Genomic DNA, 14,174 nt, shown 5'->3' with positions numbered 1-14,174 from the left:
ATCCACATACAGGCATAACCTCCAACTCAGATCTATTAATAACCAATTTCAACCTCAGAAGCTTCCTAAATAAAATAACTAAATTCCATGCTACCTTGGCCACTTACTCTCCTGACATAACTATCATTACCGAAACCTGGTTAAAGCGCCATGTCAAAGACTCAGAAATTATAACTAATGGTTACAACATCATAAGGCAAGACAGACTAAACAAACGAGGTGGTATTGTAGCAGTTATGTTCAAAGACTGTCATACAGTGGAAAAAATAAACTGTACCACCCCAGCCATCCCCAGTGCAGAAATACGTGTCACACGCCTGAAACTTAACCTTCAAAAAGCCGTTATCATTTCCATATACCTGTCTCCCAGAAACAACCTTCCCAGTATTAAATCCCTCCTCTCTTGGTCTGCTTCCTCTTTCAGCCAGGAAACCATCATCATTTGTGACTTTAACCTTGACTGTCTCTCCTGCTCCTCTACCAATCCCACTAACTTCATTAAACTGTACAACTTCACCAAAACTATTAATAGCCCCACCCGCGCCGACAAACATTCAGAAAAGCAATCAATACTCGACTGGATACTAGCCAACAAGCCTAACCTTGGGCACCAAGCTGGCTGCCTACTTATCTCACTAAGCGGCCATGCTCCCACATTTCTAGTTAGAAAAAAGAATTCAGTCTCAAACATACATACCCCTTCAAATACACCCGGAGCAAGAAAAACTACTCCCCAGACACATTCACTCTACTACTTCAGCATTGTTACTGGTCCTCATTAAAAACCCTACAACTAGACCTTGCAGTCGAATACTTCAATAATAAATTCCTTGAAATCTTAAATAATCTCGCCTCCACCAAGAAAATTAGTAACAAAGTCAAACAATTACCATGGCTATCTAATGACACTAAGGCTCTAATCAAACAAAGGGACAAAGCCTGGTCGCATTACCATACCACCAAAAATAAAAATAATTTCACCATATTTTAGCAATTAAGAAATCAAGCTAAGAGAAAATATCCAGTGACACAAAAACTACTTTCAATCTACCCAACAAAAATACCTAAACAACTCACAAAAGTTCTGGCAAAACATCAACTACTTCCTTAACCATGGTAAAACCACCACCCCTGCTCCCACCACTTGTAATACCTCTAAGCCCATAGCATCACAATTCAACTCACACTTTATTAACTTAATCGCCACCCTCCTAGACAACAAACAATTCTGCCCACTAAATGTACCCCCCACTGAAGACACAAACTTTCTCCCTCAAACCCATTCAGACTGTGTACATAAAAAAACTCCTAAGTGAACTAAAACATTGCTGTCTTGCCACAGACCAGCTACCCAATGAATTCCTAAAAATAGCTACTCCATCCATAGCCTACCCCATATCAACTCTAATCAATCGCTTTATCTCTGAACACTATGTCCCTCACCTATGGAAACATTTTTTTTACATCTTTCCCCTTCACAAGGGTGGCCCCACTAACGAAATCTCAAATTACCGACCAATTGCCATCCTCTTGTCCATTGCTAAAATACTAGAAAAATGTATCCAGCAACAGCTTCTAAATCACCTCACCCCCAACAACATGCTATCCCCCTCACAGCATGGCTTCAGGCCCAAGCACAGTACTAACACTGTCCTAATAACCTTCGGCAATACTATTCAACACCCTAAACATGAAGGACAATGGGTTTCTGCAATTTTTCTAGATATGTCAAAAGCCTTTGAAACAGTGTCTCACCTATCACTACTCAACAAACTTGCAAACTACAATCTCAACTCCTCATCCCTAACCTGGTTCCACAGCTACCTTTCAAACCGTCAACATGCTACTAAATGGGAAAACAATCTCTCTCCACTACTGCCTAGATACACTGGAGTACGCCAAGGATCCATACTTGGACCCCTCCTTTTTATCATATTCACCAACGAAGTAAATACTGCCACCCCACATGAAACTATCATCCAGTATGCAGACGACTCCTTGCTTATCTGTTCATCCCCTTCTCCCCAAGAACTTCAGCAAAAAATGCAAACATCCTTCCTGGACATAGAAATGTTCCTGTCCAAGCATCAACCCATCCTAAATCCAAATAAGACTAAGTTAAAGATTTTCACTAAAAAATCATCCAAAGTAAGCCCTCCACCTCTCTGTATCTATTCCTCCAATAGTACGTAAATTGACCCAACTAATCAGACCAAACTCCTAGGGGTTACAGTCGATAACAGACTAAAATTTGATGCACACATCTTAGCAATCAAAAAACTCCATGTCAAACTAGGTACTGTCCAGAGAGCCAAACCTGACCTCACTCACTAAGCCAGACTAGCCACTGCTAAAGCCCATTTACTAGCTGGCCTCCTTTGTTGTTCACATATTTTCACCAACCTATGCAAGACTGACCTTAATAATCTAGAATCCTGCTACAACAAAATAGCTAGGTGTGCAGCCAATCACTCCCACAAAACACATCTTTGCTCTACTCTCCAGCACTTCAGCTGGCTGTAACTTCCCAACCTGTTAACTCTAAACCAAGTTACTTTTGCCCACAAAGTCTTCCACAACCCCAGTAACTGCCCTACCCTCTCTAACCTGGTCCATCCCAACATTAACTGCAGGTCCCTTAGATCCTCTGACAAATTACTGCTAAAAATTACCCAGTCACACAACTATCATGGTGATTCCCTCTATTCCAGTAAAATAGCCAAGGTCTGGAACGCTCTACCTCAGGACATCCAAAAGAATATAAACGCCTCTTCTTTCAAAAAAAGCCTAAAAGAATATCTCACCAGCAGATGGCTCTGCCCCAGTACTTCACCTGGATAAGACCCTCCTAATGTCTTCTCAACTCTGCACTGTATCATTCACCTCAAACAACTACAGCTGTTTGTCAGCGGAGTTCTGATAAACTCATTTGAAATACAGTAATCTGCTGTAATATGTAGTTAGAAATATTTGTTTTTATGAATATTGTATTAATGTACTGTTATGTTCAACTACTGCACTGTTGTATTATGCTATATTAACCACAGTGTTCTTAGTAATTGTTTTACTTATAATCTTACTTATAATTTGTTAATTTGTCTGGAGCTTTTCTCCCCAGGTTTCCGCTGAAAACGGGCTACTGGCCCAGTCGGACACTTCCCGGTTAACAAATGTAAATAAAATAATAGTAAAATAAATTTAAGAGAGAAACTCAAGGCCTTCCTCATTGTTTAACAGCTGGCAATGTTGCAGCCTTGTCCAGGGACTTGCCAGAGGTAGGGTGGGAGTATTTTAAAATCCTAGGCAAGAAAACAAAATACAGACGTATGTGTTTTGGAGCCTAACTCTAATGACCTAACATTATTCCTCACCAAAGTCCACTACGCTCATGTTGAGCCTCCAGTCATGTACAGGGAAGAGTAATAATGGAAGACCGCATACCCTTTTACATCTTCTCTGTACCTGTCAATGATATGGCAACAGTGTCATTTTGGCAAGTATTGAGATTGGTGGAATGGCATTTTCCAGGCAAAAGTAAACACATGGTCAATAAGACAAAAGCTGAAAAACGTATCTGCTTTTCTGTAAATTCTGCTCTTAAGGTAGGGGGGGTGAAGTTCCCCTCAATCCCCTCCTCTTTGTTTAAAAAATAGGTGCTGGTGGTAAAGGGGGGATGGTAGACTCCAAAATGTATAGAATTAATTATCTGCATTTATGGTTTTGTGTGTCATCTGTCTGTCTACCTATCTCAATAAAAATAACAGCAGACCATCTTAGAGGGGGGAGCCCAGGTGGTTACTAAACAACATAGAACTCTGTCTTTTTATGTGACCATATCATTACAGTTCTGGAGCAGTAGTTACTGTGGGTGCAGCATTCTCCATAGTAACCCAGAATAATCATTCTGTAGTGAACAGCCATTATCCTGCTCTTCATTTATAGTCAGTGCTGAAAAAGGGAAGCACCCCATTTGGTATCTGCTGTTGTGAATGAAAACAAGGATGTGCCCCCCCCCCCCAACACTCACCTGAGCAAGTTGGAACCTCTCAATTAATTGAGCCGGAGCTAGGCACACAATTACTTGTATTTGTGGGTCTGCATTTTGGCCAGGGTAATTGATTCCAGTAGCTGGCTATTGCTTTCTAATGGTTGTAACAGTCCGCATTAAGAGACCTTTGCCTGTTATTGGATCTTTGGCCTTCCTTTGCTTACTGGAGATGTTTATCAGTCTGTTCAGTTTGTGAGAAAAGATGTCTGAGCAGGTACGTGCATGTATATGATTTAGTGGATTGGTGTGATGATAGTGAAAGGTCATACACTAACCTCTCAGTACTTCCTACTGCCCTAGAATGAGCTTTCCATCACCCATTTGGTCAACATTACAGATTGTGGTGCTCAAGCAAGAGGCATATTCTGCTGCTTTGTGTGTGAAGAATACAGATTGGTCCATGTGTGCTTTTTGAGGAGACATTCTCTTTCTGATTCTTTGGCTGTGAAAGAGTCTGAAGGAACAGAGTTAACTGCTACAGAATGAGGAGCAGTGAAATCCCCCCTCTGTCTGTTAAGTTGAAATCCTCAATCATAAGGATTCTTGAAAATCACTGAGCCATATAAATTGCACTCTGGAATGATCATCTCTCTCTCTCTCTCTTTTTTTTTTTTTAATCCCCTCCAAAGCATCTCAATGCTTGGGCCATCTCTGGTGACATAGAGGAGTACAACCTTGTCTATTATCTACACAACCTGAGCACAGATAGTGGCTCACCTCCTGGAGACAGGATGTGGAAGAAGAGGAATGGAGAGCCTTCAAGGGTGTCTTATTCAGCAGTATGTAGTTGTCAGAAGTTAGTAAGCTGAAAAATGAGAAAAAGTTGCTCATGCCTTAGTGAGAGCTTTTTTATTTAAGAATTATAACTTTGACTTACAACTGTTGAGCAGTAGAAAAACAAAATAAACTCTTCAGATCACAGTTTCTTTTTCTTACTTCTGTACAACTCCTGCTGTATATGCTATTTAGTGTTGAGACTGCTGTCATTTAATATGCATAGTCTGTAAATTCTTTTTTTAAGTTTATTTAAAGCACCTTTAAAAGAAGTACCACATAGCTGTTGGGTACACATTGTCCGAGAGAGTGCTGGATAAAGCTTGTCAGATATAAGCTGATGTATGTGTCCTTTGAGAAAAAGGAAACTCATATGCTGAGGGTGCCAACCACATAACTTGCTAACTTGCCAGTACTGACATAAAGTTAAATGTGTTTGTAGCCGTTTTTAGCAAGTAGTTATTTCTCTGACAATAACTACATGCTGTGATGCTGCTGGCTAGGCTTTGCTGTGAAATCAACTCTGAAATGAGTAACAGTCAGACAGTGAATAAAAATATTTCTTTTTAATATGTGTTTTACCCTTCAGGCAGTACTTCTCAATCTTGAGTTGGCAGGAGTGGAGCCTGAAATGTAATGACATATTTGTTTTTATTTCTTGTAAACAGCAGCACAGTTAGATAAAAGCAGCTTGGCAGAATATATAACTAGTTTTTTCTATGTATTGCAAAAATCTTTGGACAATAAGGACAGCAAAAACTACAGATTCTTTTCTTGAATTTGACAACAGGGTAGAGGAATGAGTTGTAGAAATTAAATGCATTTTTGTTTAGTGTGCTGTTTCAGAGCAGTTAGTTGGTGTCTGACTCAAATAAAAATAAAGATGATATGCTTGCTGTGGCCATGACACAGTGTTACCACAATTTATCCCATTGTGTTATTTGTGAACTCATCATTAGTACCTTATTTATGAAACTTGATCTTTAAAAATGGACCCCCTTCCCTCAGGGTCTGTATGCTAAGGGATGATGTACTGTGAGATGAAATACAACCTGTATTCGAAGTGTGTGCTACAAATTTACATTTTCAGTTGTGCACTTCTTGCAGAGTCTTTTCTGTCGCCTGGTAGGGGAGCATCAGGAACACAAGGTTCCAGATAAACCCAGGGAGGATTTAAGCTAATTTTCCTTATTTTTATTAATTGGGCCACCTATTAATCCCATCCATTTTAAAGACCTTTTACTGAACAGAGGACATCTTAAGAAACATGCTGAAAGGAAAGAAAGTGTAGGTGTGAACACCTTCACACAGATAATGGTATGCATTGCAATGTGTGGGTATAAATTGAAATCTTTAGTTTGATTGACTTTAGTCCTTCAGTTTTCAACAGTTCAGCAGGTACCATCATGTAGCAAAAACCTACAATCTGATGTTGTCTCTTTTCATGCTTCCTCACAAATGGGATTGAATTTGACCCTCGGATCTAACTCAGCCGCATACAGAAGACTTCAGATCCAATTCTTGCTCCTTTCTCTACCCATAATGCTCTATTCTCTCCCCAACTCCCCAGATCTTGTTTGCCGCCGTCACGGTAAGATGAAGGCTTCATTCTCAAGCTAAGTAAGGAATATTTTTGTCTGGTTATATCTCAATTTTTTCTTAAAACTTTCTTTAATTATCTATTAGAAATTGTTGCTGCTTCTTTCCGATTCCTCCCGCAGTAGTTCTCGCTGGTGTTAGGGTTTGACTTTCTCGTTCTTCTCTTATAAATCTTTCTCATTATATCGGTACCATTGTTGGTACATCTCCTTTTCATTCCTTTAGGTATCCCTTTTTTTTCTCTCATAGGTCAAAAATAAAAACAATAAAACAGTGTTATTTAATACTCTGTATATTGTTGACCTTTTTGGTTATACTGTTTTTTCTTGCTGATATTTCCAAGAAACCTACTGGCTTCAAGAAGTGCGCTTCTTGTGGGCATAAGATCCCAAACTCAGATGCCCAGAAAAAGTGTGTCTATTGCCTGGGAGCTGACGACCATCTTAACTCTTCTTGTTCCATCCTTTCTGTTTCTCCAATCTGACCAGTGGTTTCAGAGTCCCAGGATACGAGATCTCCAAGAGGTTCAGCGTTGGATCCAAGGAATATATGCTTTTCAACTCTGACAGTGTCCATGACTGGTTCTGCTCTGATACCCTCAGATCAGAGAGGCTCTCTGATTCGCGAGGTTGGCGCTGGGTTTGAGGGGTTGGGTTCAGCCCCAACTTTGTTGGATCCATCCCTTCACCTTGGAGCATTGGCCCTAGACTTCTCAGATCTGATTCTCCCCATGAGGCTGTTATCCGGAAGCAGCCCCAACCTTCCAAAGCCTGCATGGAGATGGGGAGAGGCTTCCCCTGGTCTGCCAGCATTCAAGGTGGTAGAAAGGGCCTTCTTTCTGTGCAGAAAACCATCCTCTCTTATCTCGGATCCTACCCATAACCCTCTTTAGGTCCGAACTCTGAGCCCATCAGATCTTTTCCACAGGGACAGCCAGTTCTGGGAAGTCTCCAAACAGTTCCCCTAGAGGAATTTCCCCCCTCTTCTGATACCTCTCCCAAACACCCCACAGAAGAGGTTCCTTGGAAGAAGATGTGTAAGAGGAGGCATATAGACTCGCTCATGGATCCTCTCACAGAAGACACTGATTTTGATGAAGGGAGTAGGATCCCCCACATCACTACGCAATGACATCTCTTTTGGAGATGTCCTTGAAATCCTCAAACAGTAGGGCAGCTAGACCTACCAATCTTCTTCTCTTGAAGAATTGGCGTTTCTGGAAGCTTTCAGTTGTGGCCCGTCTACGTCTTGGGTGCGTTCCCCCCCCCCCCCCCCAGCAGATGAACTCATTTACTTAATTTCTCACTGGGCTTGGAAGGAACCGGACACTGTCAAACCTATTCCCAAGCCCCAGGACAAATTTCTGGTTCCTCCTGCTGATAAACCAAACTGGAGCAAGGGTTTTCTGGTTGATGCTACACTGGTGGCGGCAGCCACTAAGAAGGAGCTAGCTGAACAAAGCTCCTCTGTCCATCCAACAAACAAGTCCAGTGTGATGGACAGACTTGGAAAGCGAGTGTATGCCTTAGCTACATTTGCATTGAGGTTGTTAAACTACTTGGCACACTTCACTTGGCTACAGAGAGATTTGACGAAGGAACTATCAAATCTCCTGGAATCCATGTCTTTGGAGGATCTCAAAAAGATTTCCTTGCAACTGGCCACTCTACTGTCCATTTCTAATGCATCAATGAGGCTGATCTCCCACACAGCTGATTGTGTTTCACAAGCTGCTGGTTCAGGCATAACTATTGGAAGACATGCTTAGATGAGGCTGTATAATTTTGTGGGACTCTTCAAGACGTCTTTTGTCAATGTCCCCTTTGATGGTTCTTCCTTGTTCAGGCCATCAGTTAAAGACATGCTTACCCACAGTGAACAAGAAGGAAAAGACTGTCTGCCATTGTAATTAAGTTTTCTACCCCTGAATGGACTTTCTGTAGAAACCAACAAAGTGATAAGAAGATGTGGTACTGAAATTCTCCGGGACCGTTCCAGAATTTGAGCGGGGATACATCCCCCCGAGGCAGTGTATGACATTTCAATGAAAGGCCTATTCCTAGAGGCAGAGGGGGCTTGCAAAATCAGGGCTTCAGAGATTCCTTCGTTATTTTTTTAATTTCTCCAAATCTTTTGGGTTTCTAATACCATGACGGGAATGGACCCCATTCCTAAGTCAAAGTATGATTAAAGTTCATGAAATTAGTGTTTTAACTCTTTGATGTCAGCCAAAAATGTTCTTCACAGCACCCAGTAACAACTCCTGTAATTTGTATGGAGTTACGTGTATTGGTAGCATATCTAAATATGATGGTAGACTCTCTCTCTCTCTTTTTTTTTTTTTTTTTTTTAATAAGACCCGTTGCATTTACTACTATTGGAACTATGAGTATCCTTCTTCCGCATTGCTCGCATTTCCGCTTGCAGATCCTGATATTTTATAATCTTGTGCCTCTCTGTACACAGGACACTGTAGTCACTGGGTTTGGCAATTTCAATGATTAATGCTGCTTTTGTCTTCTTTTCCTGGACTACTATATATGGCTTTCTAGCATCTGTCTTTTGAATTGTTGGTAATGGATGATCCCATGTGATGTACACTTCATCATTTTCTATCATGCTTTGTGGCACGTTTCCAGTGCTTTTCAGCCACTTCAAAACCATGTCTGCACAATCCCTAGTGCAACAGTCTCACCACACTATTGTGCCTTTCAGTATACAGTCCTTCTGCCATTAGTATGTCACAACCAGCAATGAGGTGTGCGATTGTTTCCAGTTTGGTTTTACAAAACCTACATTTGTCTGTTTCTCCCACATGTTCAATGGACTTTGTAAACCAGTGTGCATGTAGACCACTGTCTTGAGCCACGAATATTGACCTTTCATCTCTTGGTTTAAATTCACTTCTCCTTAACCATTCCTGATTTTGTCCCTGATCAACATGAGGTTCTTTCAGAAGTTTTCTGTACTTGTCACTATACTTGTGCATTTTCCACATTTCTTGCCTTTTCATTTGATCTTTCACCTTATATTCTTTCTTTTGTTTTTTTTGGCACATTCAGTGGCTACCTGATTTTTTTTATCTACTTCTGGTTTGATTTCCATTCCTGCTTGACGGTGATATGCTTCTGCTCGGTTAAACAGGGAAGTCATCTTAGATTTATTCTCCTCATTCCTTCTCTGATAGGCCATATCAATATTCCTGAAGCATTGCCTCGACTGTCCATCTCTGGGGGCAGTCAGGGTAATTTCTGTTTGCACCTAGAAACCTGGACAGATATCAGAAAAAAATTATGAGTGCTAAGAATCATATCCAGAGGTTACTACATTCCATTTTCCCTTCCTCCTCCTGTTCAGAAGAGGAAATTTCTCAACGTTCCACCCAGTCAGATGAAAGATGCAGCACAAGAAATAGAAAAGCTGCTCCAGAAAAGAGTCATCCAGGAGGCACCACCCAACCAGATGGGAATTCAGAACCTACTCCCTCTTCTTTTTAGTGCCAGAGAAGACAGGGAACCTAAGACACATTTTGGATCTGAGCAACCTTAAACCAGTATGAAAAGAAGATGAACGTCTGAATGTTCACGGTTCAGTCCATCCTGCCTCTTCTGCTCAAGGATGACGATGTGCTCTGTAGATCTTCAGGATGTGCATTATCATATAAAAATATAGACCGGTGATCCAGGAGACATCTCTGCTTTCAGCGTGGAGGCTATCATTACCAATTCAGGGTACTGTCCTTTGGACTGGCTACAGCCATCAGGGTGTTTACGAAAAGCATGGCAGTAGTGGCAGCTCACTTGAGACTCAAGGGATTCCAGGGGTTTCTATGTCTCAACGATTGGCTCCTCAACTCTCCATCCAAGCATCAACTTCTACAAGCCAGGGACTCCTTGCTCCAGGTTTCCAACACCTTAGGCATCTTAATAAACCCATACCAAGTCAAACCTAGTCCTGGTACAGACCCTGGAATTTATAGGAACTCTCTTGAATACTACGACTCGGGTAGCGTCCTTACCTTTTCATTGCATCAAATCCTTGAGACATCAAGTTTGGGCCATATTATCTCACCCGTCTCCTCCAGCAAGATTGGTACTACAACCTCTTGGCTTGATGTCAGCAGCTGTATTTCTAGTTCCTTTAGCAAGATTCTTTATGTGAATCCTTCAGTGGACTTTGGCTGTTCAATGGTCCATACTCTACTGGACTCTGTTGTTTCCCATAAAAGTCCCCCAGTTTGCAAATGTCATATTCGCTGGTGGACTCTGTCTGATGGCCTGTTTCTGGGCAGGCTATTTACCTTTCTGCCTCCAGTTGCCACTGTGACCACACATGCTACCCAACTGGGGTGGGGGATGCATTTCTTGAGAAAGATGGTCCAAGGCACATGGGCAGTCCTTCTAGCATTGCAAGCATTTCAGGACTTTCTCTGTCTCTGTCTCTCTCTCTCTCTCTCTTTCTTTGGGGACTGTTGCAATTTAAACAGACAACATGTCAGTGTTTTGGTACATCAACAAGCAAGGAGAAACCAGATCCTATCCCCTTTGCAGAGAGGCCATGAGGGTTTGGGAATGATCAATCGCTTTCTTATTGTGACACACATCCTGGGAGAAAACCAATGAACTAGCAAACAGGCTCAGCAGGTCCACTCTGATGCCTCATGAGTGGTCTCTGTCAGTGGCAAATATGATCTTTAGCCGCTGGGGCCAGCCTTGTTGCCACCTATTTGCCTCACCCCTCAGCAACAAGTGCAACAAGTATTTCACTCTGATTCCTCTCCGGGAAAGTCCTCGAGAGATGCTCTGATTCACAGTTGGCCCCCGGGTCTCCTGTATGCTTACCCCTCTCTTCCTCTAATTTCAAAGTTCTTACAGAAAGCAGCCAGGCTGAAGAGCTCAGTCATCCTCATTGCCCCCTTCTGGCCTCAACAGGTATGGTTCCCCTTCCTCTGGTCTCACTTGAGAGATTTCCTGCCCCATCCATTGAGAATTCAACACCCCCATCTCCACACACACAAACTGACTGTGTGGTTTCTCCATTTCCAGTAATAGACAGTCCAGGCTCGATTCCCCAGTTTGTGAGGTTATCTTGGCCTCTTTGAAGGCTTCTACCAAGAAAGTCTACAGAAGCAGATGGAAAAGATTTTGTGTTTGTGCTTCCAACCAGAATATTGATCCTTTTTCAACACCTGTTTTGGACATTCTTCTCTTCCTTCTTTGTAAAGAAAGGGATAGTCTTTCTACTATTAAGCTTCAGTTGGCAACAATCTCTCATTTCCATTTTGGAAATAAATCCCTTCTCTGTCTCATTCCACCTGGTCTATGGCTATGTCATCCACTTTTTCATCAAAGGCTTCCATTGATGATATTTGTGCTGCAGCCACTTGGTCAAAGACTCGCACTTTTGTTATACATTGCAAATTGGACATGGTCTCCAGAAGCAGAGCTTCTTTTAGTTTTAGTACTTGGGTATGTCTGTCAGTGAGGGGCTCACAGGGGCTACATAGCTGAGGATTCTGTCCCATTTATGAGGAAGAATGAAAAGGGACAACATCAGATTTATAAGTTATGTACTTACTATAACTTGGTATCTGTGTTGTCAGCTTTCATTCTTTCTCTCTCTACCTCCCATCCATCCCCCAGCTTTGTCTCTCGGAAAAATACCTGTTAGACTGTATTGGAACCTTTCATTTTCAGGTTTGATCCCTAACCTTCTCTTATGTCTTTGTCTGTCTCTATTATAAATTGGGAAATTAGACAGCAAACTCGATCTGAGGAGTTGGGGAGAGAATAGAGCTTTATGGGTAGAATGAGGAACTCAAGAATTGGATCCAAAGTATTCTGTATGCAGCAGAGTCGGATCCGAGGGTTGGATCCAATCCCATTTGTGAGGAAGAATGGAAATGGACAACACAGATGCAAAATTATGGTAAGTATATAACTTCTAATTAGTACTAAATGCATAACTTATTTTGCTAATATTATAACAGACGTTGTAGTACATATTTCAAAAAAATTCTAACACAGAAACAGTGGTAGCAAAACAGCCATCATTTTGGCAGATATCAGTGCCAAAGTACTGATTCCTCTCTCACAGATTACTGGATGAAATATGTTACTGAGTGACCAGTGTGGCTGCAGACAGGTCTGCGTTAACACACAGATGTATCGTACACTTCATTTAATATTTACTGCACTGAATTTCCTCCTTACTCTTCTCATTGTTATTTGAAACAATTTCCACAAGAGGGCAGCAACACCTAAATAGTATGATTTTTTTTTTTCTCTCAACATATTTTCTTTATTATTAAAAACGGCAATAATAATGTCCTAATGGAATATGAAACAGAATAGGGTATATTAAAAGGTTTGTAAATTAGTAAGAGTAGGGTAAACACTGATTGACAGACAGATAAATTCTTGTTTCAGTAATGTGGAATATTAGTGCTCTTTTAAATTTCTCTTAAATAAATGATTCAGAATATAATTTAGACATAAGCTGAAAAGTGAGAGGAGAATAAAAGCCACTGGACAGATGCATTTTCTGAAAACAAAATACTTTCTCTTGCTAAGCAACTCTAGTTTTGGATGCATTTTCAAAGGTTGCTGAAGTTTCCACAGCATTTTAGGTTGGATGAGCACCATGTAGTCCAGTCTTGATTTCCTGTTGGATATCGCTTGTAGCAAGATTTTAAATGCTAGTAATAAAACTGTGACTTCAAATACTTGCTTCATGATAGTACTCCTTGAAAATTTCTTATCGATTCTGTTTTTTTTTTTCCAGTTAGTATTTGTTACTGTATGTATCCGTGGTGGTGGTGCTGCGGTAGCATTGTCGCCTCACAGTAAGACGCTGTCCGGTTCGATTCTCGCTAGAGCGTCTTCTGCGTGGAGACGTGCGTGAATGGGCATACCTTCGTTGAAGGTTGTGTGTCAGGGCTGGTAACTCGGCACGTAAAAATCAACTACCAATCATTAGCGGACCGGAGTTCCGCTGTGGCGACCCCTAACCGGAAAAGCCGAAAGACACAACAACATTTGTTACTGTAATGTGATCAGACAGTGCTGTTTTTCTGTCCTTGTCTCAAGAATTATGACATCATCAAAGAACCGCCATGTCTTTCTGCTTCGTATTCCTAATCACAGCACAGCACATTTTAGTTAATGGTTTGCCCAAGTTATTTCTGAGTAGTAAACATTAATGCTGAGCAGCGATTTACTGAGTTTGCTGATGTTCTGCTGTGCTAAGTAGATTGCTTGTATATTGTCTTTGTTTCATATAAGTATAGACCAGATGGCAGGTGAATTACTAGGGATAATTGGCTGTTGCTGACTTGGTTGCAGTAGATGTTCATAGTGAGAGGAGAAATGTTTCCACCCCTGCCTGTCTGAAATGGCTGCTGAGGTTTCCTGTACTGTCTTACTAGTTGGTTGTCTGCTGTTCTTTTTGTTTTTTTTTTTTTTGCTTATTGGAGCTTTTCTCTGTCTACTGTTTCTTTTGTTGCTAATATTGAGTGGGTTATTTTGTATTGTTATACCACTACAACAGTTAATATCCCCACTGTAGTTGCTAATATTGAGTGGGTTATTTTGTTTTGTTATACCACTACAACAGTTAATATTTTTCACTGTTGACTAGTTAATGTTTCCTAGTGGTGGCTGAACCTGCAACTGAAAACCGCAGTCAATTCTTTCACATGAATTGTATGTGATATTTGTGTGCTCTTACCACTCAAGTCCTCGTGGTAGTTTAC

The 14,174-nt window shown here is 41.2% G+C and overlaps 1 protein-coding gene across 7 annotated transcripts in view; it reads left to right on the top strand.

Moving 5' to 3' along the window:
* The window catches only part of MYO18A (myosin XVIIIA), a 2,129,602-nt gene that overhangs the window by 1,064,922 nt on the left and 1,050,506 nt on the right, over positions 1 to 14,174 (top strand). The gene's annotated exons all lie outside the window — the stretch shown is intronic.

Source organism: Protopterus annectens, chromosome 13.part0, assembly GCF_019279795.1.
Source record: "Protopterus annectens isolate FY-2018-M chromosome 13.part0, PAN1.0, whole genome shotgun sequence".
Lineage (NCBI taxonomy): Eukaryota > Metazoa > Chordata > Ceratodontiformes > Protopteridae > Protopterus > Protopterus annectens.
Note: the sequence above shows the minus strand (reverse complement) of the source record. Positions and strands in the feature narration are given on the sequence as shown.